General features: G+C 47.5%; 1 protein-coding gene across 2 annotated transcripts in view; it reads right to left on the minus strand.

Moving 5' to 3' along the window:
* The window catches only part of USP9X (ubiquitin specific peptidase 9 X-linked), a 227,155-nt gene extending 224,641 nt beyond the window's left edge, over positions 1-2,514 (minus strand). Inside the window, exon 1 of one of the 2 annotated variants that reach the window (XM_045002691.1) lies at positions 2,014-2,514. The gene's annotated coding sequence lies outside the window, so the exon portion shown is untranslated. The remainder of the gene's footprint in view (positions 1-2,013) is intronic. The other variant, XM_045002690.1, reaches the window with a different exon arrangement.
* Positions 2,515-16,526: the final 14,012 nt, after the last annotated feature.

Genomic DNA, 16,526 nt, shown 5'->3' on the forward strand with positions numbered 1-16,526 from the left:
CTGCTGTGTTCTTCTGGTTTGAGAAAACAAATGGTGCTGCTGCCTTGAAAATAATCATCATTACATGATTAACAAAAACCTCAAAATCAATATACAGTAGAATTAAGATTTTGCTGAAATAGATGGCTTCATCCTACATTTTCCTCATCTGGGAATACTAAAGGAGGAAGTATCAGAGGGGTAGCCGTGTTAGTCTGGTTCTGTAGAAGCAGCAAAGAATCCTGTGGCACCTTATAGACTAACAGACGTTTTGCAGCATGAGCTTTTGTGGGTGAATCCGAAGAAGTGGGTATTCACCCACGAAAGCTCATGCTGCAAAACGTCTGTTAGTCTATAAGGTGCCACAGGATTCTTTGCTGCTTCTAAAGGAGGAAGCCTCACCATTTTATCATAAGCAGCACCCAAAAGATCCAGGATGTAGCTAGCAGTTTGAAATTTGTAGATAACTGCTAATCTGTTACCCATAACCTCTCAAGGTAGACATGCCACTACAGCTACCTAATCAGCAAAGACCCAATCCTCTCAAAACTTACCACCAGTCCCACAGCCCAGCACAACTGTAGTTAGCTAGCAAATGGATAATAAGAAGCCCAGAGACAAACAAACCTGCAAGTCACTTTGCCAGAGCAAGTGTTCCTAGCATATTTAGCACTATTTATATAAAAGCCAGGTTTTAAAAATTTAGGCCTCAATCCTCCAGTTAGGACCATATGGGCAGATCCTTGCACATAACCAAAATGACTTCAGGGGTTTTGCTCAGATGCAAAGGTCCACCCACACTGAACCCAATATCAGGATCAAGGATTTAAAACAATTTGCAGACAAAATCAACATGCCTGAGAGAACAATAATACACACCTGATTTGTATAAAGATTTTAGTCCTTTCAAAATTCTAATTAGAATTACAAATTTTTATATTGATAAATTAATTTTTGCTACATGATCAGTCAATATACAACTTGATTCCTGAACAACAATAAACAGATTAAATATGGCACCTTACAACCTAGGACATTTCTATGACATTTATATAGAAACAAGTTCATCTGGCAATAACAAACGACTGGTCATATGGATTTTTCATATACATCCTCACTGTAAGCAGACAATGGTGCCAAAAGTGAGGTAGAATAGTAGTTAGATAACTCCAGTGGGGGCGGGGGGTGTCCTGTGGTCATCTCCTCAATTACCTGAAATGATGGCCTACATGTTACAAATTATGTCCCAATTCCCCAGCCTCAGATATTAATCTCAAAGCAACGTTTTAACACTGGTGAAAAGAAACACAACTGGAAAGTCTTAAGTTGTCATTTTGGAGAACTAACAGGGTGAACTAAAGAGAAAGGGGCATAAAGGGGCAAGGCCGTTTTCCACATAGAAAGAGTTTTATTAGGAATGGGAGCTACAGGAGCTACACACTTCGCCTGCACCCGTGTTAATAACGCTTAGAGCAGCTGGGAGTGAGCTGGTGTTGCTGGATTTCACTCCGATTTGGGGGAAGAGTCTGAGCAGGGCCTTATTTCCAGGCGTAGCCCTGGCCTACATGGCTCCAATCACTCCACTTCAGTAATGGCGCTTGGTGTGAAATGAAACGAGACTCGGGAGAGGTAAAAGCGGGTGCACACGCTCTGCGGGGAGCCCCCCTCACCCCAGCAGTCCAGGGAGGGACCGCCCGGCGGACACGCTCCCCGAGGGGCCAGGGTGGGTGCGCTCCCTCCAGCCTGCCTCGCAGCCCCGCACAGGACGGGGAGAGGATGAGACGCCGTCAGCCATTTTCCCTCACGCTCCAAAACACAGCGATACACGGACACACGCCGGGGGCTGCGGGGGCGGCGGCGCCACCTCCCCTCTCACCGCAGCCATAACACAGCGGCCTCCGGCTCCCCCCCCCCGCCCAGGGAGCCCCGTCCCCCAGGGCCACGAGCCGCTCAGCCTGCGCCTCCCTGCGCTCAGCGCGGCCACCGGCTGCAACATGAACCGCTCCCCGGCACCCTGCCCCGGCCCATGCTCACCCCCGCACGGTGTCCTCTTCTCCCGCTGCTGCCGCGGCCCGCTCCCCCCCTGGGTGCTGCTGCTGCAGACGATGCGCCGCCGGGGGCTGTCTCATCCCAGGCAGCCAGCGGGGCAGCGAGTCATACTCGGCGTAGAGCCGGCGGGCGGAGGGGGCTGCCCGTTCCCGGGCCCCGCGGCGCTGTGCGGAGCTGCCCGCGCTCGGATCCCGGCCTGGCCGCTTGGTTCCCTCCGGCAGCGGCGCCGGGGCGTCTCTCCTGCGTCACCAGCTCCTGCCCGGCAGCCCGGGGCTTGGCCGGGGCCTGTACGCTCCGCCCCGTCCGGGGCTCAGACACACACCCGGGGGAGGGGCGCACACGCTCCCCGCGCCGCTCACCGGGGCCTGGGATCGGCGGGGGGAGGGGCCGGGCACTGGCCGCTCGCTGCGTGCACGGGGCGGAGGAGAACAGACACGGCGGCGCGGCCGGTTCCTCACTCCCGGCGCTGGCGTCTCGCTACGTCCTGGGCAATATGGCGGCTCCGGCAGCGCTGGGCCAGCGGCGCAGACTCCGACTCAGCGCGACGGCGGCCCCGCCACCCAAACAGCGTCACCCCCCCCCCTCGCCGTGTGTCACTCAGCCCGACGGCGGGGCAGGCCTGGCGGCGGTCACCGCCCCCTCGGGGCGCGCGCGCGCGGGGCTCGGCGGGGCGGGGGGGGCCGGGGCGCGCTCACTGGGGCGGGCGGCTGCGCGGCCGTTTCATGTCAGTTAGGCTCGTTTGGGTTCCATTGTGACCCGCTGTGCGAACAGCGCCGCCGCGGAGAGCCCGGATAATGACGTCAACGCTTCCTGCTCGGGGCTGAGGCGGGGGGGTGTGGAACGGCAACAGGCGCGCGCGGCGGCCTGGCGCAGCCGCTGACGTCCCCCTCCCCCGCGGGGCCGGGAGCCGCTTTCGAGCCCTGCGCGCCGGCCCAAGCCGGGGGGGGGGAGGTGGAGAAACGCCTCGTGCCGACTCGGGGCATTTCCGCCGCACTTCGCCCCGCACCGGGCTGCCCGTGGCTTAGGTCACAAGCAGTAGCCGTAACGCGTAACAGCCCAAAGAGTCACTGCCCCTCGCTCTGGCACGGATGCTACAAAAAGGCTGGGAAAAGTTCAGTGCGAAACAATTTCCTGGGGCTGCCTGGCACAGTGCGTGCAGACATGCTGCAGCACTCGTTTTTCATGAGAGTCTTGCATGCCTACAGCACCCTTCACCCCAAAGCATCTTACCAATTTAGGACCTAATGCTTCAGTTGAGTCAGACTACGGAGTTTTGCCTAGACAGTAGACTAGGACCCTTAGACTGACATACAAGCTAATACTGTATACACAGAGCAATTACTTCACCCTTCATTGCATGCAGCCACCACTGGAGTAAGACACTATAATTAGTTAAAGAGTATCAGCAATGTAAAACTAAAATTTATCTGTTTTCCTTCCCCCCACTTTTTTTCCTTGTAACACTTAAGGTTACTATAACATATTATTTTGTCTATTTTTTCCTCCAGTTATTTACTTGACAGCACTTAGAATATAGTAAATTTAATATTGTCATATCTCTCCATTCATGTGGACTTTTTATACAGCAAGAGGAGGGAGAAAACACATTTAAAAAATAGGAAATAGTCTAAAACCACAAAAGTTGGCAGGGAGATGGAACTCAACCAAATCTAGTACTTGAAACTACTTTTACCTTTAAATATATATATTTCAATTTGACAGTCTAATTATACAGCATTGGCCCATATCATGCTAACAGTTTCACGACAGGAAGTGAAGACAACAGTATCCAATTAAAAGTGCAGGAGTAACTTTATGCAGAATGTAAGGAGTTGGAATATGACCAGGAGGCCAGGGCTAATGACCTTAACTTGTGAAAAATGTTTATCTCTAGTGTTTGCATTCTGTACAGACCAAAACAACAACTACTCATAGTGACTGGGCTCAGCGATTTTCCTGTAAACAGTCTTTAAAACTTGGGACTGAAGGGTGAATTATGGTGCAATTTCCTGATTTACTTGTGTTTTTCTGCAACCTTTAGCATTTGGAGAGGACAGCAAAAGCACATCTTAGGGCCATCTACATTACAAAATTATGTCAACCACCTTTGTCAATATACAGCCGCCACAGTTACTAAATCACTTTGTGTGTGTGTGTGCGCGCGCACACACTTGGTTACTTGTGTTAGCAATGCAAATCCTCACTAGGAGTGCTTGTATCAATTTTATTGTCAGTGTGGAGCATTCTGGGATGCCTTCTAAAAGCCAGTAACATTGACGTAAGTAACCCAGTGTCTACACTGACCCTCTGTCAGCTTAGTTATATCAGCCGTGACTCTACACTGCTCCACGAGGTGGTGTTACTAAATCAGTGTAGAGAGACACTTTGGCAGAAAACCAATTTAAGAGAAGATACATCTATAGCTAAGTTAATGCGAGGCTGCTTACACCGACCTAACCCTGTAGTGTAGACCAGGCCTTAATGTTTGCCATTCAGTAAACAAACCAGTACCTACTGCTATCCTGTTATACTACAAATGCAGTAGTTTATTTACTGTCAGACTAGTTTTTAATATATTTTTACCACCAATGAAAAATGTAAGGAATTAATCAAACAAGGTAATAATTTCAGACTATGGTCACTGTAAACATCAATCAAAGTTTAGGCCTACCAACCTTTGTTTGCTTTTAAGAACTACATCAAACACAGCCCAATTATTTCAGTTTTGATGACTTCCTACACCTCTTCCTGAGATTTTGATGTCTCAATCTCACCCTCTTGTTATACCTTCCCATCTCCTTTCCCTCTCTGCACCATCACTCATTCTTTCCTTCTATTCCATTTTGATTTTGTTTTGTCACCCACATTTCCTCTCCTTTCCCCCCCTGGGCAGACAGTAAAGTGAAATTGACCAGAATGTCTGCAATTCTACTTCATTTCACTTTCTTGTTTGCCTCAATACTCTCTGTTTTGCAGAAACCCTCTAGGCTCTGACTGTTTCAGCTTACTTACAGAGGTATAAGTGCATTGTCAGAATAGATCAGAATTTTCAAGTTGTGTGCACTTCTCAACTGCCTCCAACCCTTTAAAACAATTAGTAGTGTCTAATTACAGTCGTGTCTATTTCCTATTTATCTTTAAGTGGATTAGTTTAATTTTTATGAAAAAATGCCAGGTTGACAGCACTAGAAATTAAAGTCCCCTATGTATCCAAATAATAGTACAAGTAATAGCAGTGCAGCCTCCCTATGCTGTCCTGACAATATAACTTTATCCTGATGTGTAGGTATTATCCTAGGTTCAAATAAAGAATATGCCCTTCTGTCTTTGGCACCTCTAATGGCATCAAACAGACTGATAGCAGTACTGGTAGTTTTTATAATGCCCACTAAGAAATGGACTCAGACCTCAGTTCGCATAATTCAACAAAAGATCATTAGATACTACTAATAGCCCTATTAAACCCCAAGCAACTTTTAGCAAACAGGATAATTACATTAACTTGTAAGGAAGGCTTTAACAAAGAAAAGGAATAGAAATGTCATTGCATTTAACTGAAAGCTTCAACTTGGAGTATACAACAGATGTGAATTCTCCATGACTTTCCCGTGTCCTTGCTATTTTGGTGGTATTTTCCTCATTTTAGATTGTAGTTTACTTACATCACACACAAACCTAGTGTTATGCAATTTTTGATTACTGTAATTTACTAGTCTCAAAAATATTGAAACAAAATTGGGGTTGTGCATTTATGCTAAAGAAATTATGCTCATATTTCTTCTGGTACTTTGATATTTTATCTCCTTTGTCAAACATTTTAAAAAGATGTGTTCCAAAATATTTTGCCAGGACAATAGTTGCCTGTAGCTGTATTAATCAAACATCACAATAGGCTCACGCAGACAGGTATTTATGGCATTAAATAAAAGGGGTCCTTGGAATAGCAATGGGTCTGTTGTTATTCAACAAGCAAATCCCAAAACAGTCTTGTCTGACTGTGCAATTCTTCCACTCTAACCAACAAAAAAAGGCCTCTGCTTATGTTCATTTGGGCTTCCCAGATATGCCCCAGAATCCTTTGAGTTGGTTTCCTCAGCTCATTTTATGAAACTTTGTTGCAGCTGATGCAAAAGTCTGTGGACCACTTTTGGGCACTGCAGATAACTGCTGCACACAAAATGGGAATATTAATATGGAAGAGAAGATGAACAGATAAGGGAGTAGATAAATTATTGATTAAAGAGGAATGGTGGGTGGAAGACAGCAGTTAGTGAGCAAGTGCTCACAAAGCACACTTATTATTCCATAATAAAGTGTCCACACAGACATCTATTCCAGGATAGATATTGCAAAATATTGGGACAGTTTTCCCCTGTAGACTAGCCCTAATCTGATTAGAAATTCTTACATGATATTTTTAATTCAATTTTAAAAAATGTAGGATTTAAGCATTCCCCTGCAAGGTTTCCAACTCATTAAGCTGCAGCATTGTTCTAGTCAGCATACCAAACTCAAACTGAAACTAGCTATAAATATGTGAAATGGACTAATCTAGTTTAATTGTCCAACCTGAAATAAATGCAAAAAGTTGACAGCAGTGAAGATTAAGATGTTTAAAATGTTCAGTTTAATATATTATGAACAAGGATATTTAAATTAATTACTCTACATATTCCATACACTAGATTTTTATCTTGCAGTATCCCTTTCAATAGTTATACATTTTTATTACTACACAACTTCTCGAAACTAGCAGTGGAAAGCAGGGGTCCAGTGGAAAAAAAATAGTATATCATGATATAATTTAAGACTATCATAATGCATACACAGAAGAAGTCTGAATTAAGGTAGAATAGACCACTTTAATTTTGGTGTTTCCTAACTTTTGAGGGATTGAGTTTTCAGCCTTAGTTTTTTTAGTGTAGATTTTGTATGTAATCATATATGAAATTATATAGTAGCTAGCAATCAGAAATTATATGTGAGCTGACATTGCTCCAAACTTTTGCATTTCCTGACACTTTAAATTAACTTAGAATACAAAAAAAAATATTAATGCAATGTCGTTTTAGAGAAAACAAAGCATTTGTAATAAAGTTGTGTTGTGCAGTTATATTTTGCACAGCTCCATAAACTAAAACTCAGACTTAGTCTACATTTGACATTTCCCTAAAATGCACATTGTTTCCACCACTAGCATAGCTTCGCCATGTTCAAGTATCATGTTTTAACTTTGGTAGATATTGGAACCTGGGCTAAAAAGGGTTCTTAAAAGGCACTATAAAGACATAGTTTCTTCTATCTGCACAAAAGATATAAGGTGATTGTGCCACTGTGTTTAAACATCTTAGAATCTGTAATGTAGATGGGAAATAGCCCAGGAAAAGGCCCAGGTAGGGACCATCAAATTGTGGAGGTAAATGCGTGGTTACGCAGGTGGTGTTGGAGAGAGGGCTTTGGATTCTTTGACCATGGGATGTTCCAGGAAGAAGGATTGCTAGGAAGAGATGGGATCCACCTAACTAGAGAGGGGAAAGCATCTTCGCAGGCAGGCTTGCTAACCTAGTAAGGAGGGCTTTAAACCAGGTTCACGGGGGGATGGTGACCTAAGCCCAGAGGTAAGTGGGGAAATGAGATACCGAGAGGAAACAAGGAGGGAACAACAGGGGTGGCCTCCTGATTGATACTGAGAAAGTAGGGCAATCGGCTAGTTATCTTAGATGCCTGTACATGAACACAAGAAGCCTGGGAAACAAGCAGGAAGAATTGGAAGTCATGGCACAGTCAAGGAACTATGATGTGATTGGAAAAACAGACTTGGTGGGGTAACTAACATGACTGGAGCACTATCATGGATGGGTATAAACTGTTCAGGAAGGACAGGACAGGGAGAAAAGGTGAAGGAGTTGCACTGTATGTAAGAGAGCAATATGATTGCTTAGAGCTCCAGTATGAAACTGGAGACAAGCCTGTTGACTGTCTTTGGATTAAGTTTAGAGGCGAGAGCAACAAGGGTGATGTCATGGTGGGTGTCTCCTATAGACTATCAGACCAGGAGGATGAGATAGAGAAGGCTTTCTTCGGACAACTAACAAAAGTTTCCAGATCACAGGCCCTGGTTCTCAAGGGGAACTTCAGTCACCCTAACATCTGCTGGGAAAGCAATACAGCAGTGCACAAACAATCCAGGAAGTTTTTGGAGAGTGTTGTGGACAACTTCCTGGTGCAAGTGCTGGAGAAACCAACTAGGGGCCATGCTCCTCTTGACCTGCTGCTCACAAACAGGGAAGAATTGGTAGGGGAAGTAGAAGTGGGTGGCAACCTGGTCAGCAATGACCATGAAATGGTCGAGTTCAGGATCCTGACAAAAGGAAGAAAGGAGAGTAGCAGAATACAGACCCTGGACTGCAGAAAAGCAGACTTTGACTCCTTCAGGAAACTGATGGGCAGGATCCCCTAGGAGGCTAATATGAGGGGGAAAGGAGTCCAGGAAAGCTGGCTGTATTTTAAAAAAGCCTTATTGAGGGTGCAGGAACAAATCATCCCAATGTGCAGAAAGAATAATAAATATGGCAGGCAACCAGCTTGGCTTAACAGAGAAATATTCGGTGAGCTTAAACACAAAAAGGAAGCTTACAAGAATTTGATACTTGGACAGATGACTAGGGAAGAGTATAAAAATATTGCTGGAGCATGCAGGGGTGTGATCAGAAAGGCCAAAGCACACTTGGTGTTGCAGCTAGCAAGGGATGTGAAGGGTAACAAGAAGGGTTTCTACAGGTATGTTAGCAACAAGAAGATGGTCAGGGAAAGTGTGGGACCCCTACTGAATGGGGAGGCAACCTAGTGACAGATTATGTGTAAAAAGCTGAAGTACTCAATGCTTTTTTTGCCTCGGTCTTCATGAACAAGGTCAGTTTCCAGACTGCTGCACTGGGCAGCACACTATGAGGAGGAGATGAACAGCCCTCAGTGGTGAAAGAACACGTTAAGGACTGTTTAGAAAAGCTGGACATGAACAAGTCCATTGTTATATCCTTGGGGCAGCCGGTGTAGGAAGCAATCACTTGAGGCCAGAGAGCAGGCAGCTAACCAAAACCTCCATTTTATTTACATATATACAGAGAGCTCCTCAGCCGGTTGAAACCGGTTGAGCTAACCCATAATAATCTAACTCAGTTGCCATAGCAACAAAACCATGACAACCAAATACACAACATATTCCTCCCCCCCTAATAAGAACATCCCCTAAATAAAACACACACTAGACTAGAGAAGGAGGGTAGACTGCCTCCATTCCCGGCTAAACCCTGGGGATTATTTTGCCCCATAACCGTGGGTTCGCCCTAGCTAAAGATCCAGCCGATGAGGAGGCCTTCTGTCTCTAGGTGGATTACGGCGAACTACTGGTGTTATTGCACCCGAAAGCACTAGGGGCTCAGGGTCCGCAGCACGAACAGGTGAGGAGGTGGTATCAGCTCGTGCTGGGCAAAGGGGTATCTCAGCCGCCGGCAGTAATGGAGGAGAACAGTCAGAAACAGGTGACTCGTGATTCGATCCCTCACCAGAAGAGGTGAAGTCAGACCCCTCAACTGCAGATGGGTCCTGAGGAATGGCATGACCTGGCAACAGCTGATCTACATGTCGCCGCCAGGTAAGATTCTCTGCAGTCCGGACTGTGTAGGAAACAGGTCCTGTTTGAGTGATGACTGTGGCCGGAACCCATTTAGCTCTGGAAGTATAATTCCGAGCCAAAACTGGCTGTCCCGGGCTAAAGGTTCGGTCTTTTGCTCTGGGTGCCCGTCTGATGACTTGATATTGCTGCTGATGTTGCACAATTTGTCAGGGTTCAGAAGGTTTCAGCAGATCAAAGCAAGTGCGCAGCTGTCGTCCCATCATTAGAAAGGCCGGAGATGCGTGGGTCGTAGCATGAGGTGTGTTTCTGTAGGAAAGTAAAAAGGTATCCAGACGCTTTTGAATGGAGTGTTGTCCCCTTGCTGATTTCAAAGCGTTTTTCATTGTCTGCACAAATCTTTCAGCTAATCCGTTGGTGGACGCATGATATGGTGCTGACGTGATGTGGTGTATCCCATTTGCTTTCATAAAATTTTGAAACTCCTGAGAAACGAACTGCGGTCCGTTGTCGCTCACAAGTTGTTCTGGCAGACCAAAACGACTAAAGAGTCCTCGTAGTTTTTGGATAGTACTCTCTGCAGTAGTGGACTGCATTATAGAGACTTCTGGCCATTTAGAATGGGCATCAATTGCCACCAAGAACATGCTTCCTTCAAGGGGGCCAGCAAAGTCGACGTGAATACGTTGCCACGGGTTTTCAGGCCAGTCCCATGGGTGTAGGGGTGCCCACTGGGGTGCATTCCTCACACCCTGACATGACATACAAGCTTTTGCCTTCTCTTCAATAGCGCTGTCCAGTCCAGGCCACCAAAAATAGCTTCGTGCAATTTCCTTCATGCGCACTATTCCACAGTGACCGGAATGTAGCTGTTCTAACATCTGTGATCTCAGTGGTGGTGGAATAATGACACGCCTCCCCCACAACAAACAACCAGATTGGACCGATAACTCCGTCCGCCTGGACATGTAGGGAACAAGGTCGGGTGAGACCGGAGAGGTTTGTCGAGATGTTCCATGCATCACCAGGTCCATAACGTGGGACAATACTGGGTCAACGCGAGTTGCCTTCTTTATCGGAGTAGCAGTGATGGGTGTATTCTCTACCTGTTCAAAGTAGAAGATTTCCTTGTGGGCACTATCTTGGTGTTTGACCGGCAAAGGCAACCTTGAGAGGCCATCTGCATTGCCGTGTAGAGTGGATTTCCGATATTTGATTTCATATGTGTGTGCTGAAAGTAACAATGCCCAACGTTGCATACGACTAGCAGCTAATGGGGGAATGCCTGTGTAAGGTCCAAAAATTGATGTCAGAGGTCGATGGTCTGTGAGAAGAGTAAATTTTCGCCCAAACAGGTACTGATGAAACTTCCGAATTCCAAAAACAATTCCTAATGCCTCACGTTCGATTTGGGCGTAGTTAGTTTCTGCTTTGCTTAGAGTGCGTGAAGCAAAAGCAATAGGTCTCTCTTCTCCTGAAGGCATAATATGTGACACGACTGCTCCCACTCCATAAGGGGAGGCATCGCAGGCCAATTGCAGTGGTAAGGATGGATCAAAGTGCGTTAGAACTTCAGAATTTAGCAATGCATCCTTAGCTTTGTTAAACGCAACATCACAGGCTTCAGTCCACTTCCAGGCCTTGTTCTTGCCAAGGAGCTCATGAAGTGGTTTTAGCAGTGTGGCTAACTGTGAGATGAACTTTCCATAATAGTTCAGGAGTCCTAGAAACGAGCGCAGCTGGCTTACATTTCGAGGTGGGGGAGCCTCCACAATAGCTTTAACTTTTGCAGGGGCCTTATGAAGACCTGCAGAATCAATGATGTGTCCCAAATATTCAACAGAGGGCTTGAAGAATTCACACTTGTCTTTGCGAACTCGTAGGCCATACTCTTCCAGTCTTTGTAGGGTAGCCTCTAAATTCTTTAAGTGATCCTCTTCATTCCTTCCAGTGACCAGGATATCATCCAGATAGCACTGAACTCCTGACAAGCCACACAAGATCTGGTCCATAGCCCTCTGGAACAGGGCGGGAGCAGACGTTATTCCGAAGGGTAGGCGACAGTATCGATAAAGCCCCTTATGAGTCACAATAGTCAACAGCTCTTGGGACTTTTCATCGATGTGCATCTGTAAATATGCTTGACTCAGATCAATCTTACTGAACTTTTGTCCCCCAGCCAGGCCTGCAAAGAGGTCATCGATGCGGGGAAGCGGATATTGCTCTGCACATAACACTGGGTTGACAGTGACTTTAAAATCACCGCAAATCCGGAGGGAGCCATCTTTCTTCACTGTTGGAACGATAGGAGTGGCCCATCAGCTATGAGTAACTGGTATTAGGACTCCATTGGTGACCAGGCGCTCCAGGTCTGCTTCAACTTTTGGCCTGATGGCATATGGCACAGTTCGGGCTTTCAGATATTTTGGTGGACTGCCAGGTTTAATGTTCAATGTCACAGTGATTCCCTTCATACTTCCCAAATCATCTCCAAAAACAGCAGCATGTTTCCTTAGTATAGGGGTTAGACTGGTTTCTTCTTTAGTCATCCGGTGCACTTCTGCCCAGTTCAGTTGAATCTTCCCAAGCCAAGACCTACCCATTAAGGCTGGGTAGTTACCTCTTACCACAAACAGTGGCAATTTAGCCACCTGTCCATTGAGCTCCACCTTAACATCAATAGTGCCCAGCATAGGCACAGCTTCTCCCGTATACGTCTTCAGAACAGTTTTTGTTGTCTTAAGCGGAAGATGCTGTAGCTTTTCTTTATACACAGTCTCGGAGATCAGTGAGACGGCTGCACCGGTGTCCAGTTCCATGCGTATACGTTTGCCATCCAATAACGGGGTTACCCAGTATTCATGTGAGCCCATTGCCAAAGACAAAACATGCAGTGGCACTTCCTCTTGCGATGAGGTGTCACCTTGATCATCCTGGGTCTGCTCTAGGGTATGCAGGGTTCCTCTTTTTGTCGGCCAGACCACAGGCCTCTTTTTCTTTTGTTTACAGGCACACTCAATGTGTCCCTTTTTGCCACAGTGTCGACACACCAGGTCCTTACACCAGCATTCTGATGCCTGGTGACCCGGCTTACCACAGCGGTAACATTCTTGACTCTGCACAGTTTTGTGGGTCGGTTCTTGTGACACTTTTTGCACCCTAGGGGGTGCACCGATGTATTGTGCCTCCCTTGTAGCCAGTTCCATGGAGACAGCAATATCAACAGCCTTCTGTAAGGTAAGCTGAGCCTCTGTCAGTAGGCGCTTCCGTATAGCTTCACTGTACAGGCCACACACTAACCTATCACGCAGGGCATCATGTAACATTTCTTTAAATTCACAGTGTTCTGCTAGCTTTTTAAAAATGGCTACAAATTGTACAACTGTTTCATCTTCCTTTTGGTCTCTTTTGTGGAACCTATATCTTTCAGCAATTACCAGTGGTTTTGGGGAGAAATGAGACCCCAGGATTTCCACAATGTCACTGTAAGATTTAGTCTCAGGCTTAACAGGGTGTAGTAAGCTGCGTAGCAGAGAGTAGGTTTTAGCCCCTACAACAGTTAAGAATATTGGCACCTTCTTCGCTTCTGTAATGTCATTTGCAATACCAAAAAGCTCAAAACGCTCAGTACACACATGCCACTGCTCTGTATTCTCATCAAAAGGCTCCAGGGGCCTGGTCAGAGTAGCCATGATTTTTAGTTTCACTTTCACAGTCAGTGCAAAAAAGCAGTTTTTTTGTTTGTTTGTTCTTTACCTTGACTTCTACTTCCTTCTGTTACTGGAACAGCATCGGAATCCCATCCTCATCGCTACTTGTTATATCCTTGGGTGCAGCCGGTTTAGGAAGAAATCACTTGAGGCCAGACAGCAGACAGCTAACAAAACTACCATTTATTTACAGACACAGAGCTCACACTCTTCCGCGCCAGGAGATCCTAATGTAGAGAGGAATCATCGCCTCCACCAGCATTGCTGCATATGGTCCTGGTCTGTGCAGGGCTTCCAGTAGCATCCGCTCTCTCTGACTGCGAGTGACCCGCCTCAGGGTGATGTCGGTCTGGACAGGCTGCATCTAAGTCGGGCAATTAGTGTATTGTTACTATTGTTAACGGTTTACAATTAGGTTGCATAACAACGACCCTCGCTTAAGAGCCACGTGCTGGAGGCCACAGAGAACAAGCAGACATTGATCTTTCCCGTGCACTGGCGGGAGGGGCTGGAAAAGGCTCAGCCTTTCTGCTTTCCAGATTGCCTTTAGCAGGAGAGCACAGCTATCCACTAACTGATAAGCATGATCTACTTTAAGGCTTACCAGGACTGTCTGCAAGACGGATTATGCTGTATCTCCCCGCTTGTCCGCTCTCCTGTGCAATGGCGCCGCCAATGAGAGCGTATTCCGAAATCTCGAACTTTTCCTGACATCTCGTGAGACTTGGTGCCCTGTATGGTCTTGTTCAGAGAAACTGACTAGACTGTGTTCACTGTTCGCAAACATGTATCTGTTCAAGGAAATCATTTACTGTTTCCCATCACACAGCTTCTGATCTTTCCCGGACTGCCCCGGCATCCCCCTCGCAGAGGCTGGCTCAGATTAGGCGGCGAAAGAAAAAGACTCGGGAAGAGATGTTCGCGGAACTGATGTCCTGCTCCAGAGCCGAGGCGGCAGAGCAGAGACAGTGGAGGGAGAGCCTATGTCAACAGCACCGCACACACATCGAACGGGAGGATAGGTGGTGGCAGGAAGACCATCAGGCGACTCAAACGCTGCTTGGGCTAATGAGGGAGCAAACGGACACGCTCCGGCGCCTTGTTGATGTGCTGCAGGACCGCAGGCAGGAGGAGAGAGCCCCCCTGCATTGTATCTGCAACCACCCTCCAACGCCAAGAAGTCCTGTCCCCCCCTTACCGAAAATTACAAGACGGAGGGGCGGTAGGGGCCGTGAGAACTGTCACTGCACCACAGCTGAGCGCTAATGTTCCACACACCTCTGACGCTATAACTGTTTAGAAGCGCTTCCCTTACAGGATCACCCAGTCCCAAATCCAAGTTTCATCACCCCACTATGTAGTAGATTAATAAAAGCTGTTTGCTGTTGTTCACTCTTTCCGTCACGTCTTTCGTGTCAGAAGACTGTGTATGTAGGGGGGGGGCAGGGGATTTATAATTGCACAGGATAGCCTACATTAGCAGGGTACAGACTATCGGGGGCAGGATCAACTGCAGGTCACACACAGACTGCATTCAGTAGTCACCAGGGTCCCTCTGTGTGGTGTATGCTGCCCCGGGTCATTCTGTGATGTGTACGCTTGTCCACGGTCCTAGCGCCTGCCACCCCCTAATGTTAAGGCATGCTGCCCTTACCATGCACTTCCACCGTAGGCGCGATCCTCTCCGCTGCCCTAAGCCCCAACAAGAGCCCTCATCCACGGACAGATACTCACCCTTCCCCCACACCCCTCACCCCTTCCTACGCCCAAACCCACAGCCCAGAGCCTGCATCCAAATCCCTATGCAAAGATGGCACCACTCGCCCCTTCCTGCAAACCCACCCCTACATGCACAACCACTTGAAACCGTCCCCCACCCCAGAGACCTATGTAGGAGCAGGAGGCTGTCCGTCCTGTATTGTACAAGCGGTCTGTACATCAGTGCACACCGTACCCAGCACAGTATGCGTCCATGTTTCAAACCCTTAACAGAAATGCAAAGTAAAGGAAAGATTTATTAAAAATAAGTGTTCCATTTAACTTGTTTAAAAACGTGTTTTGGAAGTGGGGGAAACTTGGAGAACGGGGTATGTAACCGCAGATCTCACTCAACACATAGACACAGGCCCAGGATCAGCTTCTCTTAAAATCAAGTGTAGAGTCATCGGTTACCCTGCTCTCTGAGGAAACTTGCTTTCAAAGCCTCCCGGATACACAGCGCTTCCCGCTGGGATATTCTCTCGGCACGGGTGTCTGGCTGAGCGTAAACTGCAGCCAGGCGATTTGCCTCAACCTCCCATCCGGCCAAAAAGGTCTCGCCCTTGCTCTCACAGACATTGTGGAGCACACAGCAAGCAGCAATAACTACGGGGATATTCTTTTTGCTGATGTCCGAGCGAGTCAGTAAGCTCCGCCACCTCCCCTTAAGACGTCCGAAAGCACACTCCACCACCATTCTGCACTTGCTCAGCTGGTAGTTGAAGAGTTCCTTCTCACTGTCCAAGGCGCCTGTATAGGGCTTCATGAGCCAGGGCATTAGCGGGTAGGCTGGGTCCCCGAGGATCACTGTAGGCATCTGCACATCCCCAACCGTTATTTTGTGGTCCGGGAAGAAAGTTCCTGCCTGGAGGCGTCTAAACAGACCAGAGTTCCTGAACACACGCGCGTCATGAACCTTGCCCGCCCACCCGACGAAGATGTTGGCAAAACGTCCCCTATGGTCCACCAGTGCTTGCAGCACCATTGAAAAGTAGCCCTTTCGGTTAATGTACTCGCTGGCCTGGTGGGCTGGTGCCAGGATAGGGATGTGAGTCCCATCTATAGCCCCACCGCAGTTTGGGAATCCCATCGCGGCGAAGCCATCTATGATGTCCTGGACGTTTCCGAGAGTCACTACCTTTGAGAGCAGTTGCTCAACGATTGCGTGGGCTACTTGCATCACAGCAACCCCCACGGTAGATTTGCCCACGCCAAAGTGGTTCGCTACTGACCGGTAGCTGTCTGGCGTTGCAAGTTTCCAGAGGGCTATGGCCACTCGCTTCTGCACAGTCAGGGCTGCTCGCATCCGGGTGTCCTGGCGCTTCAGGGCAGGGGCCAGCAAGTCACAGAGTTCAAGGAAAGTGCCCTTACGCATCCTGAAGTTTCGCAGCCACTGT

The sequence above is a fragment of the Mauremys mutica genome, chromosome 1 (assembly GCF_020497125.1).
Source record: "Mauremys mutica isolate MM-2020 ecotype Southern chromosome 1, ASM2049712v1, whole genome shotgun sequence".
In the NCBI taxonomy this organism is placed as follows: domain Eukaryota; kingdom Metazoa; phylum Chordata; order Testudines; family Geoemydidae; genus Mauremys; species Mauremys mutica.